The following is a 16,727-nucleotide window of genomic DNA, read 5'->3' as shown; positions in this document are numbered from 1 at the left end:
GAAGAACTAGGTTTTCCCATAATGCCGCTGTGTGTATGTGTTTAAATTTAAAGAGTGTTTGCATTGGGAAGAATTAATGAGTGTCCCTACCTGCAATCTGAAGTGGTACAAGTGATTTTTGCTACCTCATTCTGAAGCATTTGTAGTCTAGGCCTGAAATCACAGAGCTACTGAAACTCAGATCAGCCAATGAAAGGCCAGATGAACAGTTGGTCTGATGGAATGTGAACCATTTGCATGTATAGCCAAGTTTTCCAAATTCTTTCAAAATAAGCATTTTGATAAAAGCGCTTACTGTTTGTATCAGAACAATTTGCCATTCTAGGCAAAAAATATTGAAATTCCTATTCAAATGAAACCCTTTAGCTTGGAGCTCCTAGGCTTCATTTCCGCTTCCAACCTAACCCATTTAGAGTTCTTTCCACTCTTTCTGGTAACCAGATGGCCTTCTCCATATTTCTTAGTGAGCACTAGTGCTCACAGGTTTTTACCCACCCTTATCTCCTACACACACAATTGTAGTAGCTATTATGGTTTTAAAGAAAGTTCCACTCTGAGAAAGTTTACACACTCATCTGGAAGACAAGCAACTCCTTTAATTAACAAATATTTATGGAAGACGATTTGACCCAATAACATCATCCAGCTTGTGGGGCCCACAATTCATGTTGGTTGCCTCATATGAAATATATTGCAGATATTCATAGAATCATACAATCATAGAGTTGGAAGGGACCTCTAGGGTCATCTAGTCCAACCCCCTGCACAATGCAGGAAACTCACAAACACCTCCCCCTAAATTCACAGGATCTTCATTGCTGTCAGATGTCCATCTAGCCTCTATTTAAAAACCTCCAACGAAGGAGAGCCCACCACCTCCAGAGGAAGCCTGTTCAACTGAGGAATTGCTGTAACGGTCAGGAAGTTCTTCCTAATGTTGAGCCGGAAACTCTTTTGATTTAATTTCAACCCATTGGTTCTGGTCCTACCTTCCGGGGCCACAGAAAACAATTCCACACCCTCCTCTAGATGAAAGCCCTTCAGGTACTTGAAGATGGTGATCATATCACCTCTCAGCCGCCTCCTCTCCAGGCTAAACATCCCCAGCTCCTTCAACCTTTCCTTGAGGGACTTGATCTCCAGACCCCTCACCATCTTCATTGCCCTCCTCTGGAACTGTTCCAGCTTGTCTATATCCTTAAAATGTGGTGCCCAAAACTGAACACAATACTCCAGGTGAGGTCTTACCAGAGCAGAGTAAAGCAATACCATCACATCACATGATCTGGATACTATACTTCTGTTGATACAGCCCAAAATTGCATTTGTCTTTTTAGCCACCACATCACACTGTTGACTCATGTTCAGCGTCACTAAGACCCCTAGATCCTTTTTGCACATACTTCTGCTAAGACAAGTCTCCCCCATCCTGTAACCATGCATTGGATTTTTCCTACCTAAATGCAGAACTTTACATTTATCCATGTTGAAATTCATTTTATTGATTTTAGCCCAGTTTTCCATCCTGTCAAGGTCATCCTGTATCCTGTTTCTGTCGTCTTTTGTGTTTGCAACCCCTCCCAATTTAGTATCATATGCAAATTTAATAAGCATTCCTTCTATTCCTTCATCCAAATCATTGATAAAGATGTTGAAACAAAACAGGTCCCAGGACAGATCCTTCAGGCACTCCACTTGTTACTCCTCTCCAAGTGGATGAGGAACCATTCACAAGCACTCTTTGGGTGCGATCTGTCAACCAGTCACAGATCTACCTAACAGTAACAGGATCCAAACCACATTTTACCAACTTGTCAACAAGGATAGTATATGGAACCTTATCAAAAGCCTTACTGAAATCAAGATAAACGATGTCTACAGAATTCACCTGATCCAGCAAGGTAGTCACTTTCTCAAAAAAAGAGATCAGGTTAGTTTGACATGACTTCTTCTTGAGAAAACCATACTGGCTCTTAGTAATCACATCCATTCTTTCTAAATGTTCCAGGACCGACTGTTTGATGATTTGTTCTAAAACTTTTCCAGGTATAGATGTCAAGCTGACTGGTTGGTAGTTACCCGGATAGGGTTGCCAAGTTCAATTCAAGAAATATCTGGGGACTTTGGGGGTGGAGCCAGGAGACTTTGGGGGTGGAGCCAGGAGACATGAGGGGTGGAGCCAAGATAAAGGCTGTGACAAGCATAATTGAACTCCAAAGGGAGTTCTGGCCGTCACATTTAAAGGGACGGCACATCTTTTCAATGCCTTCCTTCCATAGGAAATAATGAAGGATAGGGGCACCTTCTTTTGGGGCTCATAGAATTTGACCCCCTGGTCCAATATTTTTGAAACTTGGGGGGTATTTTGGGGAGAGGCACTAAATGCTATACTGAAAATTTGGTGCCTCTATCCCAAAAAACAGCGCCCCCCCAGAGCCCCAGATAACCGCAGATCAATTCTCCATGATTTTCTATGGGAATAAATCTCCGTAGGGAATAATAGAGTTCCCAGCAGACATTTCCCTCCCCTCCCCCTGCTTTCTGATGACCCTGAAGTGGGGGAAGGGCCTCCAAACCAGGGGATCCCCTGCCCCCACCTGGGGATTGGCAACCCTATACCCGGATCGTCTTCTTTCCCCTTCTTGAAGATGGGGACAACATTCGCCCTCCTCCAATCTTCTGGCACCTCTCCTGTTCTCCAAGAATTCTCAAAAATAATAGCCAGAGGCTCAGAAATTACATCTGCAAGCTCTCTTAGAACCCTTGGATGCAATTCATCTAACCCTGAGGACTTAGTTTCATTTAAAGAAACTAGGTGTTTATGTACTACTCCTATGCTGATCCTAGGTTGGAACTTCATACCCTTCTTATAAGTTCTGTTTTTGTCATGTTGAGCACCGTTTCCCTCAGAAGAGAAGACTGAGGAAAAATAGGAATTGAGCAGTTCCGCCCTCTCTTCATTACCTGTTACAATTTCACTTTCTGCCCTCGCAATGGGCCTACCATATCCTTGCTCTTTTTCTTACTGTGAACATAAGAAAAGAACCCTTTTTTGTTGTTTTTAGCATATTTGGCCAGCCTAAGTTCATACTGAGCTTTAGCTTTCCTAACTTTACAAGCACTGCTGATTTGTTTATATTCATCCTTGGTTATAAGGCCCTCCTTCCAATTCCTAAAGGAGTCTTTTTTATTTCTCAAGTCTTTAGAGAGCTTTTTATGGAGTCACTTCGGCTTCTTTAGGCTTTTTCCATTTTTTCTTCTCATAGGAATCATCCGTGATTGCGCTTTCAGTATTTCGCTTTTAAGAAACTCCCACCCCTCCTGAACCCCTGTTCCTCCTAAGTATTACTGACCATAGGATTTTACCCAGCATAGTTCTAAGTTTATCAAAGTTTGCCTTTCTGAAATCCAACCTATAAGTCTGACTACGTTTAGTTTTTCCCTTCCCTAAGACTGTAAATTCCAAAATCACATGGTCACTACTGCCCAGGGTGCCCACTATTTCCACTTCTTCAATCAATTCTTCCTTGTTGGTGAGAATCAAATCCAAAATAGCAGATCCGGTTAGTCTGACATGATTTGTTCTTGAGAAAGCCATGCTGGCTCTTAGTAATCACATCCATTCTTTCTAAATGGTATTACTTACCAGCCGTAGAAAAAACATCGTTTATAGGCTTTTGAGCCTGCATCAGCTGGTGGATTCCAGCTCGACCTGCACCTCCTTGAATTCTGACATGAAAGGGCCATTCCATTCCACTGCTTCAGGGTATTGCTGCCACCACTGCGCTGTCTTGGGCTCTGGTTAGGCGGAGCAGCCTCCTAATCTCCCTACTAAGTCACCAGGAACATGCCTTGGGGCTTGCCAGGGATTTTGGGGCTCCCCTGGAAAGTTGGCAACTGGCCATTTTGCTACTTTTCTCTTTCCTAGGGATTCTCCAATGCACTCCTAGTGTTTCCAAGTGGTTGGGAAAACTATATAATACAGAGGGACTTCACTCTTTCAACAGTTAAAACAGGGGTGTCAAACATGCAGTTTGGGGGCCGAATCAGGCCTCCGGAAAGACCCTATCAGGCCCCCGAGCAACTGGCTGTCATCTGCTTCCTTCTCCCTCTTTCTTGCTTCCTTCTGCGTCACAGCTTGCTTTGCAAGGTTTGCTCAATCGCACAGGAGCTACAGAGCAAAACCTCTATTTTCTCCATTGGCTGAGGGTCCCCCACTGTCCCCTGGGGAAGGAAGGAAAAAGCCAAAGCTTCCTTTGCCCAGTTCCCTGGTTCCTATGGGAGAAATACAAAGAAAGCATCCTTAAGACCAATGAATGCTAATGTTTTAAGAATATTTTAAGTTTTTTAAAAATATATACCTGTATATTTGTGTTTCTCTGCGTTCTTTATAAAATGTATATCTCTGCTACCTAATCTTAAATAGGTACACACATGGTCCGACCCGACATGGCCCGGCCCCTCAAGGTCTCATTTATGTCAGATCCGGCCCTCATAACAAATGAGTTCGACACCCCTGAGTTAAAAAGATTTATTTAAAACTCACAACTATTTACAGGCATATCAGAAGTGAACAGAATAGATAAAATAACATAGGAAAAAATGCTCCACTTCTCTCCCTACTATAAATAAACTCATGCCATATCTAAATGGTATACAGGGCAGGCACCTTGCTTTATTACTCTTGGGTAAGCTGGTCAAACATATCCCCCAAAATGACCACCGACTCTGGCCCAGGAGCAGGGCTCTATCTGTTTCAAGTTCCAACTGACGACTGTCTGACTTCTTGCCCAAAACTCAGTAAAATAAATAATCGTTCCCACCCAGGAACTGGTTCTATCTCTTGCAGCATTCTGGGGCAGATCTCCTCTAGCCTTGAGGGATTTCCTGACAGATTACTGGTTCCAGACAGGAAGGGATGGGAGAATGATGAGACTAGGCCAAGGCCTACCTAAAGTTTTATAGTCTGCTCCCATTCAGCTCACAGACAAATAAACTTACACACAAAATGGTGTTTCTCCACAGTTGCCTCATATTTGTTTTTATTTTTACTAAGTTTTAGAAGAAGAAGCAGAGTTGGTTTTTATAGTCTGCCTTTCTCTACCCTAATGAGTCTCAAAGCAACTTACGATTACCTTCCCTTTCTCTCCCCACAACAGTCAACTTGTGAGATAGGTGGAGCTGAGAGAACCGTGACTGGCCCAAGTTCACTCGGCTGGTTTCATGTGAAGGAGTGGGGAATCAAACCCAGTTCTCCAGATTAGAGATGGGTACTCTTACACCCCATTGCCTTTCTTGATAATTACATTGTTACACTTGGTTGTAAAAAATACAGATGGTTCAAGGTGTTCTACATGTTCTGGAAGCCCATATTCATACCTCAATTGGAGGTCACTTGTGAAATTCAAATTGCCTTGATCCTCCATGGGCAATCAGGGGGCTATAATACTAATGTTCCAAAAGGATAGTGCTATTGATGGCAAAGTCCACCCTAGCTGTTCTGTCGGTATAATTTGGGTTATTCTAAAGAAGATACAGCTTGCTTTATTCTTTGGTACTTCCAGTGTAGGATTCAGCATTTCTCAGTTCTCTTGTCCTTTGAACTGGAAAAAAGAACAAGGAGTCAATGCCTTCTTCCCACAAACTGGCTTGGATCCCATCTGTCCAATCCACTGATGGTGGAGGTTTATGCCAGAGGAAAGTTCCTTTGCCAGAGGAATGCAGTTGCAGGATCAATACCATTCCCCCTTCCCTTTTAAAAAGGCTTTGAAGGCCAATCTCTGTTCTTTCCCTTCACCATTTTTGCTTTCCTTCTTTAAAGGTGCAATAGGGTTCTCCCCAGGAGCAAAAAGATCCACTGTTGCAGGAAGACATTGTATCCCTCCTCCTTAGTTTTCAACAGCTGGCATACTCGTGTTAAAGGACCAGGGCTAGTCAATAGATCACATCAAAGGAACTTGTTGCCCTTGATAGTCAAGTATGAAATCAGAACAAGCCTTGAGAGCTAAAAATCCACATTTGGACATGTTCAGCAAAGGCTGGTAAAATATAATGTGGGACATGGCAACTGCCGTGTTTCATGAAAAGAGACTAACTTCAAAAGCGAATTTGCCCAATGAAATTACAAAGATTTTCAAGATTATGGATACACAGTCCTGTTTGTAGCCCATCCTCCTTCTTTAAACCAGCAGTTTTAGCAGGTTTGGCGAGTCTTTCTCATGACTTTCTCCTACTTTTCTCTTAGCATTGGTGGCAGCCTTAGAATTCCTAGACTAGAATTCTGCTTTTCCTTTGAGTTCTGGCATATTGCCATTCTTTTTAAAACTAAGGGACCTGTTTGTTAGTCTGCACTTGAGCATAATGATTCCTAGGATAGAAGCTGTGCTGGAAGCTTGGACAAATCTAGTTGATCCAGTCTAGCCAGAGTTCAATTACCTGAAAACTGGTTTGAGTTAGAAGACCTAATCTAAAAGCATGATGCAGTGCTGGCTATCTCAGAGCTCCAAACCATGGTAAGAAACAGGCCTGCATGAACATACATTGTTTGCTCCACATAGCCAAATACTTCATGCCACAATTGCCAACAGGACATTTGGAGCTGTACTGGCGTATCGTTTCCATCTGATTTTCTGAGGCAATTATCTGAAAAACTGCTTACATCTGATCTGAATAAGATTTCAAGTCAATTATCAAAAGGAGAAAAGATGCACTAAGTCTGAAGGTGAGTTCTTAAATATACCCAAGATACAAAGACAGCATTTTTTGGGAGGAAAGAGCATTTTTATATTTATAGCTCACAATAACCACAGCAGCAACACCATGCAAGCATCCTTTTTTTGAAGCAAAAAGTCAGAGTCTTTGGCAAGCATGCCCTGTACGGTACCATAAGTCCTTTTAGTACTGTATACTGTAACTGCCATCTAGAACAAAGAATGGAGTAATAGAAATAGATGTTCCAAAAGAAAATTCACATGGGGTCTGAAACCGGAGAGAGAGAAGTCTATTAAAGTCCATAAATTGCACTTGTGTCAATAATGCCAAGTGCCTATGAAACAATAAATGGCTTTTTAATTACATAGACTGAATTAAGGGAAGGAAGAGGTAATGCAGAAGAATGTAGAATGTAGCATGTAGATTCTATATGCATACACATAGATAATGTTTCTGAGTATTGATGGTATTTTTGTTTTTACATATCCAATTTATTTGTTTTCAAAATATGATATAAAGTCATCAATGAACTTTCCACATACAAACAATTGCCAGGGCATAGTTGCAGTCATTCTTCTCACCAATTTTTATGATCATGTCAATACAAGTGCTGTTTTTTTTGTGTTAATAAGAAAATATTTCCTTACCAGTGAATGGGGAACAGAACAGTTTCTCTGTGTCAAGCAGAACTGGATGCTGAGTCTGAATTAAAACATAGTTAAAATGACTTCTAGTGTAATCTCATCAAAAACAGGTATGGTCCACTTGTGACTATCTCTCTGGAAATGCATGCCAAGATACCATTCAGAAGGCTTACAAGAGTGGACAGTCAGAAAGCTTTGCTACAGCTGTCTTGCCTAAAGCCCACACTGGAGCAAATTCTAACCATGAGGAGGTTAGTGGGTTGTTTCCTTTCCTTATATTGGGATTGTTCTTAGTGTGACACAGACAGCAGTGATTGCTGTCAGCAAGCCATGTTTTAAGGGAAAAGAAGATTTAAGTTCTCATGACTCACTTTCATGACAGTATTTCAGTATCTTCAGTGACAAAAGTACATGCAGAATTAGAGAGCCTATCGGCTATGCTGCTGCAGCTGAGTCATTCTTTCCCAGGTTGGGAGGTTTTACCAGGGCCTTTAAAAACCAGTAGAAATGAAATACTGTTCTAGTATTGCAATCTTATAAACTAATAATGCTCTTTTGTATGCAAACCTCTTCTAATGATCTGCTGTATGCACTACCTTGATATTGAGCATATTAAACAGCTAAAAACCCTCTCATAAACCAGTCATCTTAATCACCAATACAACTCAATTTAAATTTTTTTTTTTACTTCCAGTCAATAAGAGAAGCAAGCCATTTGATTCAAAAGGCTTGCTCTTCCCCCAAGAAATATCTTTGGTACACTTCTACTGGATGTCAGAATTGCCCCCAAACACAACATAACAAATCAATTAATTATGCACAAAATTCACTTAGACTGGTTTTCCCGGAAAACATTTTAGAGTGTAGACAAGATTCTCTCTAATGACTAATGTCGTAATATTGCAAAAGCCAGACTCATTTAAAAAGATTAAAAATCAGCCTTGTAATACAATTAATCTCCCCCCCCCGCCCCCCGGGCAAACACGCCTGGAAATTCCGCTGGCTGCTTGCTAGAAAGGTCTGATCACAGCCCATTGACAATGCACTGCATTCCTTTTCTGGCAGCATCGCTTTGAACGTGCCAGCCAGAAGAGCTAGAAAGCAAGTAAACAGCATCTGCACCTGCAAGCCTCTAATGCACACACATCCTGTGCACACATCCTATTCCCAAATAGAAAATCTGCTCAGCAGAGGTTTATTTAAAAATAAATGCACAGGCAAAAGCCTAGCAAATCATGCTACAGAGTGTGATTTCCCCTTACCAGCAGTGCAACATCATTTAATTCAGCCTCAAAGATCCTGACAGCATCCTTTCTTCCCTGGTATGGCTGCAAAGGCAATGATGTCATATGGAGGAAGCAGTCATGGTCACATGACTGCACATTCTCTTTATAGAGATCTGATGACAGACAGGCAGCAACAAGCTCATGATCCCGCAGACTTTATCAGAGGCTGTTCACACCTTCAGTCTACTGTTCGTTTGTTCATTTATATTATTAGCTATTATGCTGTCAAAAGGATGTGTAGTCCGTTACTGAATTTTCAAAATAAAGTTTCTTTTAATAGCAGTTTTTTATCTGTGGAAAGCAACATGTTCATATATTTATGGAACTATTTTCATTCCAGGCTTTGCTGTAAATTAGCCAGTAAGTAAATATACATATGAGACTAATAAAATTGTATTACAATACAGTCAGTAAGATTTTTTTTTATTCCAGCAAAGCTTTAATTAATCACAGACATTTATGAGGACAAGGGTCCAATTCTTCTGCATATGGTGGTAGCTGCACTGGAAGGATATCTTCCTTCTATCTCCACTTTATTTATTATACCGCACTTTTGCAAATTGAAGAAGAATTGCAGATTTATACCCCACCCTTCTCTCTGAATCAGAGATGCAGAGCGGCTTACAATCTCCCATATCTTCTCCCCACACAACAGACACCCTATGAGGTGGGTGGGGCTGAGAGGGCTCTCACAGCAGCTGCCCTTTCAAGGACAACCTCTGCAATACCTATGGCTAACCCAAGGCCATTCCAGCAGGTACAAGTGGAGGAATGGGGAATCAACCTGGTTCTCCCAGAGAAGAGTCCACGCACTTAACCACTACACCAAACTGGCTCTCTTTTCTCCCTCATTAGAACCCAATGCAGCCCTCCCCTCCCTCACTAGGGTTGCCAAGTCCAATTTAAAAAGTATCTGGGGACTTTGGGGGGGGGGGTGTGGAACCAGGAGACTTTGGGAGTGGAGCCAGGAGCAAGGTTGTGACAAGCATGATTGAACTCCAAAGGAAGTTCTGGCCATCACATTTAAAGAGATTGCACACCTTTTAAATGCCTTCCTTCCATCAGAAATGGAGGACAGGGGCACCTTCTTTAGGGGCTCGTCGAATTGGACCTCCTGGTCCAATCATTTTGAAACTTGGGGGGTGTTTTGAGGAGAGGCACCAGATGCTATGCTGAAAATTTGGTTCTTCTATTGCAAAAACAGCCTCTCCAGAGCCAGATACCCACTGATCGATTCTCCATTATTTCTTATGGGAATTGGTTTCCATAGGGAATAACAGAGTGCTCAGCAGACATTTCCCTCCTCCTCCACTTTCTGATGACCCTAAAGTGGGGGGAGGGCCTCCAAACCAGGGGATCCCCTGTCCTCACCTGGAGATTGGCAACCCTACCCCTCACCCATTCTTTCTTCACAACAACCCTATGAGGTAGGTTAGATTGAGAGTGACCCATGGTCACCCTTCAAGTTTCCAAATTTGGGTCTAAAATTCTGAGTTTCCCAAATCCTGACACTAAACACTGTGAACAATGTATTATGGCAATCCATGGAATGATATCCCTGCATGATTTCCATATCAATTCAGTTAAGAACCTAGGGCTTATACTCAACTATTGCTGAAATTAAATGCAGATGCAAAAAAGGCTTTCTTTTATCTTCAATTAGTCCATAAAAATGGACCTCTGCCTTGGCCTTGCAGAAATCCACAAGGATCAGGGCTTTTTTTGTAGCAGGAACTCCTTTGCCACACACCCCTAATGTAGCCAATCTTCCTGGAGCTTACAGTAGGCCCTGTATTAAGAGCCCTGTAAACTCCAGGGGGACTGGTTACATCAGGGGTGTGTGGCCTAATATGCAAAGGAGTTCCTGCTAAAAAAAAAAAAAGCCCTGCACAAGTTTAAACTATTGTAATGCAGTCTACCTGGCTGTAATCTTGACATCAACTCAGAAACTCTAATCACTGCAGAATGCTGTAGCTTGGTTACCATTGGGAGCTAGATGAAGTACATATATTACATCTATTCAGTAGTCAAGCTAGTCTTATTACCTGACTCAAGATACTAGAAATCCCCTACAAAGCCCTTTGTGGCTTTTGTCCTGAATCTTCCATATGCTCCTCCATGACAGCTTCACTCACTTCTGAAGTGCCATCCATAAATGGATAAGATCAGCAGTTTCCTGTACCCAGACATTCTGTGTTGTGGCTCCTACCTTGTGGAATAGCTTGCCTGAAGCAGTCAGGAAGGCTCTCACACTTCTATAATTCTTCAGAATGTATAAAACAGAAGTGTTCAGGGGGCCATTTATATGAAGGAAATAGGAGTGTAGTATAATGGAATGTTTCAGGAGGATGCTTAAAGATTCACAATGGTTGCATTGTTTCTATATTTTTTTCATCCACAAGTCTTGGGGAGGGGCAGGCTATAAAGTCCACCCTGTCTGCATGCTTAAAGTTCTTCATACTCCACTGATATCAGACCATATGGACATCCATAACGGAATCCCCATATTTCAGTAAAATTCAAATGGGGCTCCAGTAGGGCGTCCCCTCCCCCAGGCATTTTAATTAGGCTTCATACTGTTATGTTTGGAGGCTCTTGTGTTCTGCATAAAGTACTTGGTTTCCTTAGTAATTATGCTATATCAAACTCATGATAAAGAGAGACATCTAAATGACCCATATTGGTAGATTGTTGTGCTATCTGGATCCTATTGATGTTGCTGTATGCTTTGCTGAAGAAATGCCCAGTGAAAGTGAAATCTGAGAGACTTTACATAAGCTGCATACTCCATTTTAGGGCTCTTTGAAACTCTGCATTTGAAGTGGACTTTAGGATAATTTCTTATTATTATTGCAAGGTCCTTAGTAACGTTGTGTAGACTTTGTGATAGTTATTGTTTAATAGAATTTGTAATAGTTATTGTTTAATAGAATTTTTACAATTGTTTCCATGGTATTTTGTATTTCTTTACATAGCCTTGATTACAGCAGAACCACAGCTGAGCCCTTTCCCAACACAGAGCTCCCCAGAAGAGGAGAAAATCAGAAGAGGAGTGACTTCTCTACTAACAGCCCAGAGTTGACTTCATGCCCTTATTTCTTAAAGCAATGCATTAAGCCTTAAAATTCAGAATTGCCATTAAGAAGAATTATGATTGGAATATAGAATACACTGTGTAAAAAGGTGTCTCTGTTAACTTAGGTCCAAGTTAACAGAAAAATAGGGGGCTCCTTTCTGTTACAACCTTGCCCATATTCCATCCACCCAAAATGGAGAGATCCTGATTCAGGCCCCAGAATTTTGAATTGTTTGTTTATATATTTTATTAAGATTTCTTAGTCGCCCTTCCTTGAAAGCAGGGCTCAGAGTGACTTAAAACAGGAAAAATAAATAATCCAGTTCAGAATTTAAAATACAATAAAAACAATACATTACTTGAGATGGTGGGGGGGGGGGGCGGGATTCAAGAGGCCAACTAGGGAGGAGAGGTTGCAGAGGGTGGGGAAAATAAGAATGCCAGATTGTCTACAGTCCCATCACTGTCCTAAACCAAATGCCTGGCAGAGCATCTCTGCCTTACATGCCCTGTGGAAAGGTAGTAAGTCCCGCAGGTCATGGAGATAGGCTTCCCAACCCCCCTGCCCTGGCGGGGGACCCCCAAATTTGCAGCCTCCTCCCTCGTTCTCCAAAAATCCGGAAGCGGGGGGCGGGGGGAGAACATGCGTGTAGGCATCATGTAGTTGTAGAGCTCCTGCAGGTTTAGAAACCTGCAAACTGATCCGTTTGTAAAATGTGTGCCTTTAAGGCTGTGCAGGAAACAGGAAAGGCTTCATTGGAAAAGGTCAGTAATAGTTTCTGTGGAGAACGGCCCCTCCCTTTCTTTTGCTTTTGTTTTCACAGCAAGCAAAGTTCTGCAGGAAGAACATCTAGTAAGTATTTGTGTGTGTGAGAAAGAGGGAGGGGGCAGGGGATTCCCTGGTTTGGAGGCCCTCCTCCTCCTTTAGAAAGCGTGGGGGGGAGGGAAATGTCTACTGGGCACTCTATTATTTCCTATGGAGAATGATTCTCATAGGGAATAATAGGAAATTGATCCGTGGGTATTGGGGGCTCTGGGGGGGGGCTATTTTTTGAGGTAGAGGCACCAAATTTTTATTATAGTATCTAGTGCCTCTCCCCAAAATACCCCCCAAGTTTCAAAACGATTGGACCAGGGGGTCCAATTCTATGAGCCCCAAAAGATGGTGCCCCTATCCTTAATTATTTCCTATGGAAGAAAGGCATTTAAAAAGGTGTGCTGTCCCTTTAAATGTAATGGCCAGAACTCCCTTGGAGTTCAATTATGCTTGTCACACCCTTGTTCCTGGCTCCAACCCCAATGTCTTCTGGCTCCACCCCCAAAGTCTCCTGGCTCCGCCCCAAAGTCCCCAGATTTTTCATTAATTGGACTTGGCAACCCTACATGGAGATCATCTGGCAGAGTGTTCCACCTGGAAGGGGCCAGGGCCAAAAAGGATCTGGCCCTCATTGAAGGCAGCCAGATCTCTGTCACCAGGGGACCACCAAGAGGTTTTTATTCCCAGAGTGTAATGGTATCCTGGGGACATACTGAGAGAGGTGATCCCAAAGATATGTGGGTCCCTGACTGCTAAAGGCCTTAAAGGTCAAAGCCAAGACCTTGAACCTGATCTGGTGCTCCTAATTGTGATATACTTTGCTCAGTTTCCTGAGTTTCTTCCACTCATTTAAGTTATATCTGCAAATCTTTGTTCTCTATTTTAAGCAAAGTTTCTACTCAAGCACATGGTAGGCCCATTGCAAGGACAGGAAAGTGAAATTGTTACAGATGAGGAAGGAAGGGCAGAACTGCTCAATTCCTACTTTCCCTCAATCTTTCAATCTTCTCTTGTGAAGGAAATTGTGCTCAACATGGCAAAAACAGAACATATGAAGGGAGCTACAACCTAGGATCAGCATAGGAATAGTACATAAACACCTAGTTTCTTTAAATGAAACTAAATCCTCAGGGTCAGGCAAACTGCATCCAAGGGTACTAAAAGAACTTGCAGACATAATTTCTGAGTCTCTATCCATCATTTTTTAGAATTCTTGGAGAACAGGTGAGGTGCATTGGAGGTGGGCAAATGTTGTCCCCGTCCTCAAGGGAAAAAGGAAGATCCAGGTAACTACCAACCTGTCAGCTTGACATGTATACCTGGAAAAGCTTTAGAACAAATAATCAGTCAGTCCTTGAACATTTAGAAAAGTTTGCTGTGATTTCTAAGAGATAGCATGGGTTTTTCAAGAACATGTCAGACTAAACTGATCTGCTTTTTTGAGAAAGTTACTACCTTGCTTGATCAGGGGAATGCTGTAGACATATTTTATCTTGATTTCAGTAAGGCTTTTGATAAAGTTCCACATACTATTCTTGTTGACAAGCTGGTAAAATATGGTTTGAATCCTATTACTGTTAGGTGGATCTTTAACTGGTTGGCAGATCTCACCCAAAGAGTGCATGTGCATGGTTCCTCATCTTCTTGGAGAGGAGTGACATGTGGAGTGTCTCAAGGATCTGTCCTGGGACCTGTTTTGTTCAACAACTTTATAAATGATTTGGATGAAGAAATAGAGGGAATGCTTATTAAATTTGCAGATGATACTAAATTGGGAGGGATCGCAATATGGTAGAACACAGAGACAGGATACAGGATGATCCGGAAAACTGGGCTAAAACCAATAAAATGAATTTTAAAAGGGTAAATGTAAAGTTCTGCATTTAGGTAGGAAAAATCCAATGCGTCATTAAAGGATGAGGGAGACTTGTATTGGCAGTAGTATGTGCAAAAAGGATCTAGGGGTCTTAGTGGACTGTACACTAAACATGAGTCAGCAGTGTGATGCGGTGGTTAAAAAGGCAAATACAATTTTGGGCTGTATCAACCAAGTATAGTGTCCAGATCATGTGCAGTGATGGTATCACTTTGCTCTGGTTAGACCTCAGTTTTGGGCAGAATAATTTAAGTCAAGCTGGAACATGCCCAGAGGAGGGCAACAAAGATGGTGAGGGGTCTTGAGACCAAGTCCTATGAAGAAAAATTGAAGGAGCTGGGTATGTTTAGCCTGGAGAGGAGATGACTGAGAGGTGATATGATCATCACGTTTAAGTACTAGAAGGGCTGTCATGTAGATGGTGTAGAATTGTTTTCTGCTGCCCCAGAAGGTCGGACCAGAACCAATTGGTTGAAATTAAATCAGAAGTTTCCAGCTAAACATTAAGAACTTCCTGACAGAGTGGTTCCTCAGTGGAATAGGCTTCATTGGAAGATGGTGGGTTCTCCTTTTTTGGAGGTTTTTAAACAGGCTAGATGGCCCTCTGACAGCAATGGCAATTCTGTGAATTAAACACACCAAAATTACTGTTTAAATCACATCTTTGAAGAACGGCTAAATGTGTTTATGAACTCTAAATGAACTTTGCACGATGGAATCAATTTCAAGCACTAGCACCTTAAATCCCCCCACAAGAGCAGGTGGATCGGCACTGAATAATCTTTGAAGATGAAGAAGTCTGGATTGTGACATTTATTGGTTTTAATGAATTGCTCAAGAATCTGTTATATCTTTATTGTACTTTTCCACTTTGGTATTACATCTGATGAATTTAAAAATATTTTCAACATTATATAAACTTTGTATGGTGAATGTATCTCGTTAATATTCCACAGTAATTTTGGTGTGTTTACTTTGTTCCGTGGTACTCTTGGATTCTGTGAATTAGGCAGATCATGAGGAGGGCAAGAAGAATTGCATTAGCGCTTTGTTCTTGTGGCCTTTTCTTACATGCCCAGGGAAATGCTGATTGAGACTTTGGGGTCAGTCAGTAAAGGCCAGTTCGGCAGGGGATCCTTCTGAGCATGGAACAAGGGTCACTGGGGGTGTAAGTGTGTGGGAGACATATTTCCCACATTGTGCAGTAGGTTAGACTAGATGACCCTGGAGGTCCCTTCCAACTCTATGATTCCATTTGCAACACTACAGCCCAGTCCTCTCAACTGAACATATATTATGATTATTCAGACTAACTGCCAGGTATTTTAAACAATGGCTGCACAGATGATCTTCACTATGTAAAAAACCAGTAGGTATTAGGGGTGCATTAATTTAACTTTGTAACGCTGGGACATAATGGTGCTCTTGGGGAAACGATGAGCTGTGGGGTTCCTAAAACAAGGACTTTTCTTTCCAGGCAAAAATAAAGGTATGGAATCTTCCTCATTACAGCAGCAATAACTTTGGGTTATGAGAATGTTGCCTTTGTGTTTTAAGCAATCTCAGATCCCAGAGTGTTAAAATCTGTGGTGGTATCCAAGAACAAACGCTATCAATGCTAACCAAGTCAAAACTGAATTTGCATATGTGTACTACCAGTATATACCAGACATCTGGAGGAAAACAAGTTGCTTTACCTGTAACTGTTGTTTTTCAAGTAGGTGTAGGTTCACTCATGGTTCACCTAGTAACCATTTCAGCTTTTCTTTCAACAACTGGTAAAACAATTCTTCTGAGGACTCTTTAGATTATATCCTCTGATAACTTCCTCCCTTCCCTCATGGGATTTTCAGCTTGTCCTCAGTCAATTTATGGGGAAACTGTTTGAATCTATTGCAACCTGTATCTTCAAGCTATTATCATTTAAGACAGTTTTTCTTACTTCCATTTGTTCTGCCAGACAGGAACTGGAATTGCAACCATGTCTACAATTTCAGCATGATAAAGTCATGCTTAAATTTGACCCAACATTCTTACCTAAGGCAATAACAGAATTTCCACTTAAATCAGGATATAGTCTTACCCACTTCCTTTCTTTTGCCAGCTTCAGAAGCAGAGAGGTCATTCTGTTCCTTGGATTTGAGAAAAGCACTGATCTACAGTTATAGCTGCTGTAATGGGGAAGATCACACCTCCTCACTTAGAAGACATAGCAAACTATAGCACATTTCATAATGGCTACCTACTCTGTATTGCGCAAGAACCCGGGCTCAAACATCCACTTAGACATTATGCCTGGACACTACAGCACATTGGG

At 41.8% G+C, this 16,727-nt stretch overlaps 1 protein-coding gene across 2 annotated transcripts in view; it reads right to left on the bottom strand.

Annotated features, from left to right (window-relative positions):
* CLCN4 (chloride voltage-gated channel 4) overlaps nt 1-8,777 on the bottom strand; it is a 53,657-nt gene extending 44,880 nt beyond the window's left edge. Inside the window, exon 1 of one of the 2 annotated variants that reach the window (XM_060233953.1) lies at nt 8,618-8,777. The gene's annotated coding sequence lies outside the window, so the exon portion shown is untranslated. Of the gene's footprint in view, nt 1-5,379; nt 5,401-8,617 lie in introns of those variants that run through there. The other variant, XM_060233955.1, reaches the window with a different exon arrangement.
* Between the last annotated feature and the right edge of the window lie 7,950 nt (nt 8,778-16,727).

This window comes from Heteronotia binoei, chromosome 3 (assembly GCF_032191835.1).
Source record: "Heteronotia binoei isolate CCM8104 ecotype False Entrance Well chromosome 3, APGP_CSIRO_Hbin_v1, whole genome shotgun sequence".
NCBI classification, from domain to species: domain Eukaryota; kingdom Metazoa; phylum Chordata; class Lepidosauria; order Squamata; family Gekkonidae; genus Heteronotia; species Heteronotia binoei.
Note: the sequence above shows the minus strand (reverse complement) of the source record. Positions and strands in the feature narration are given on the sequence as shown.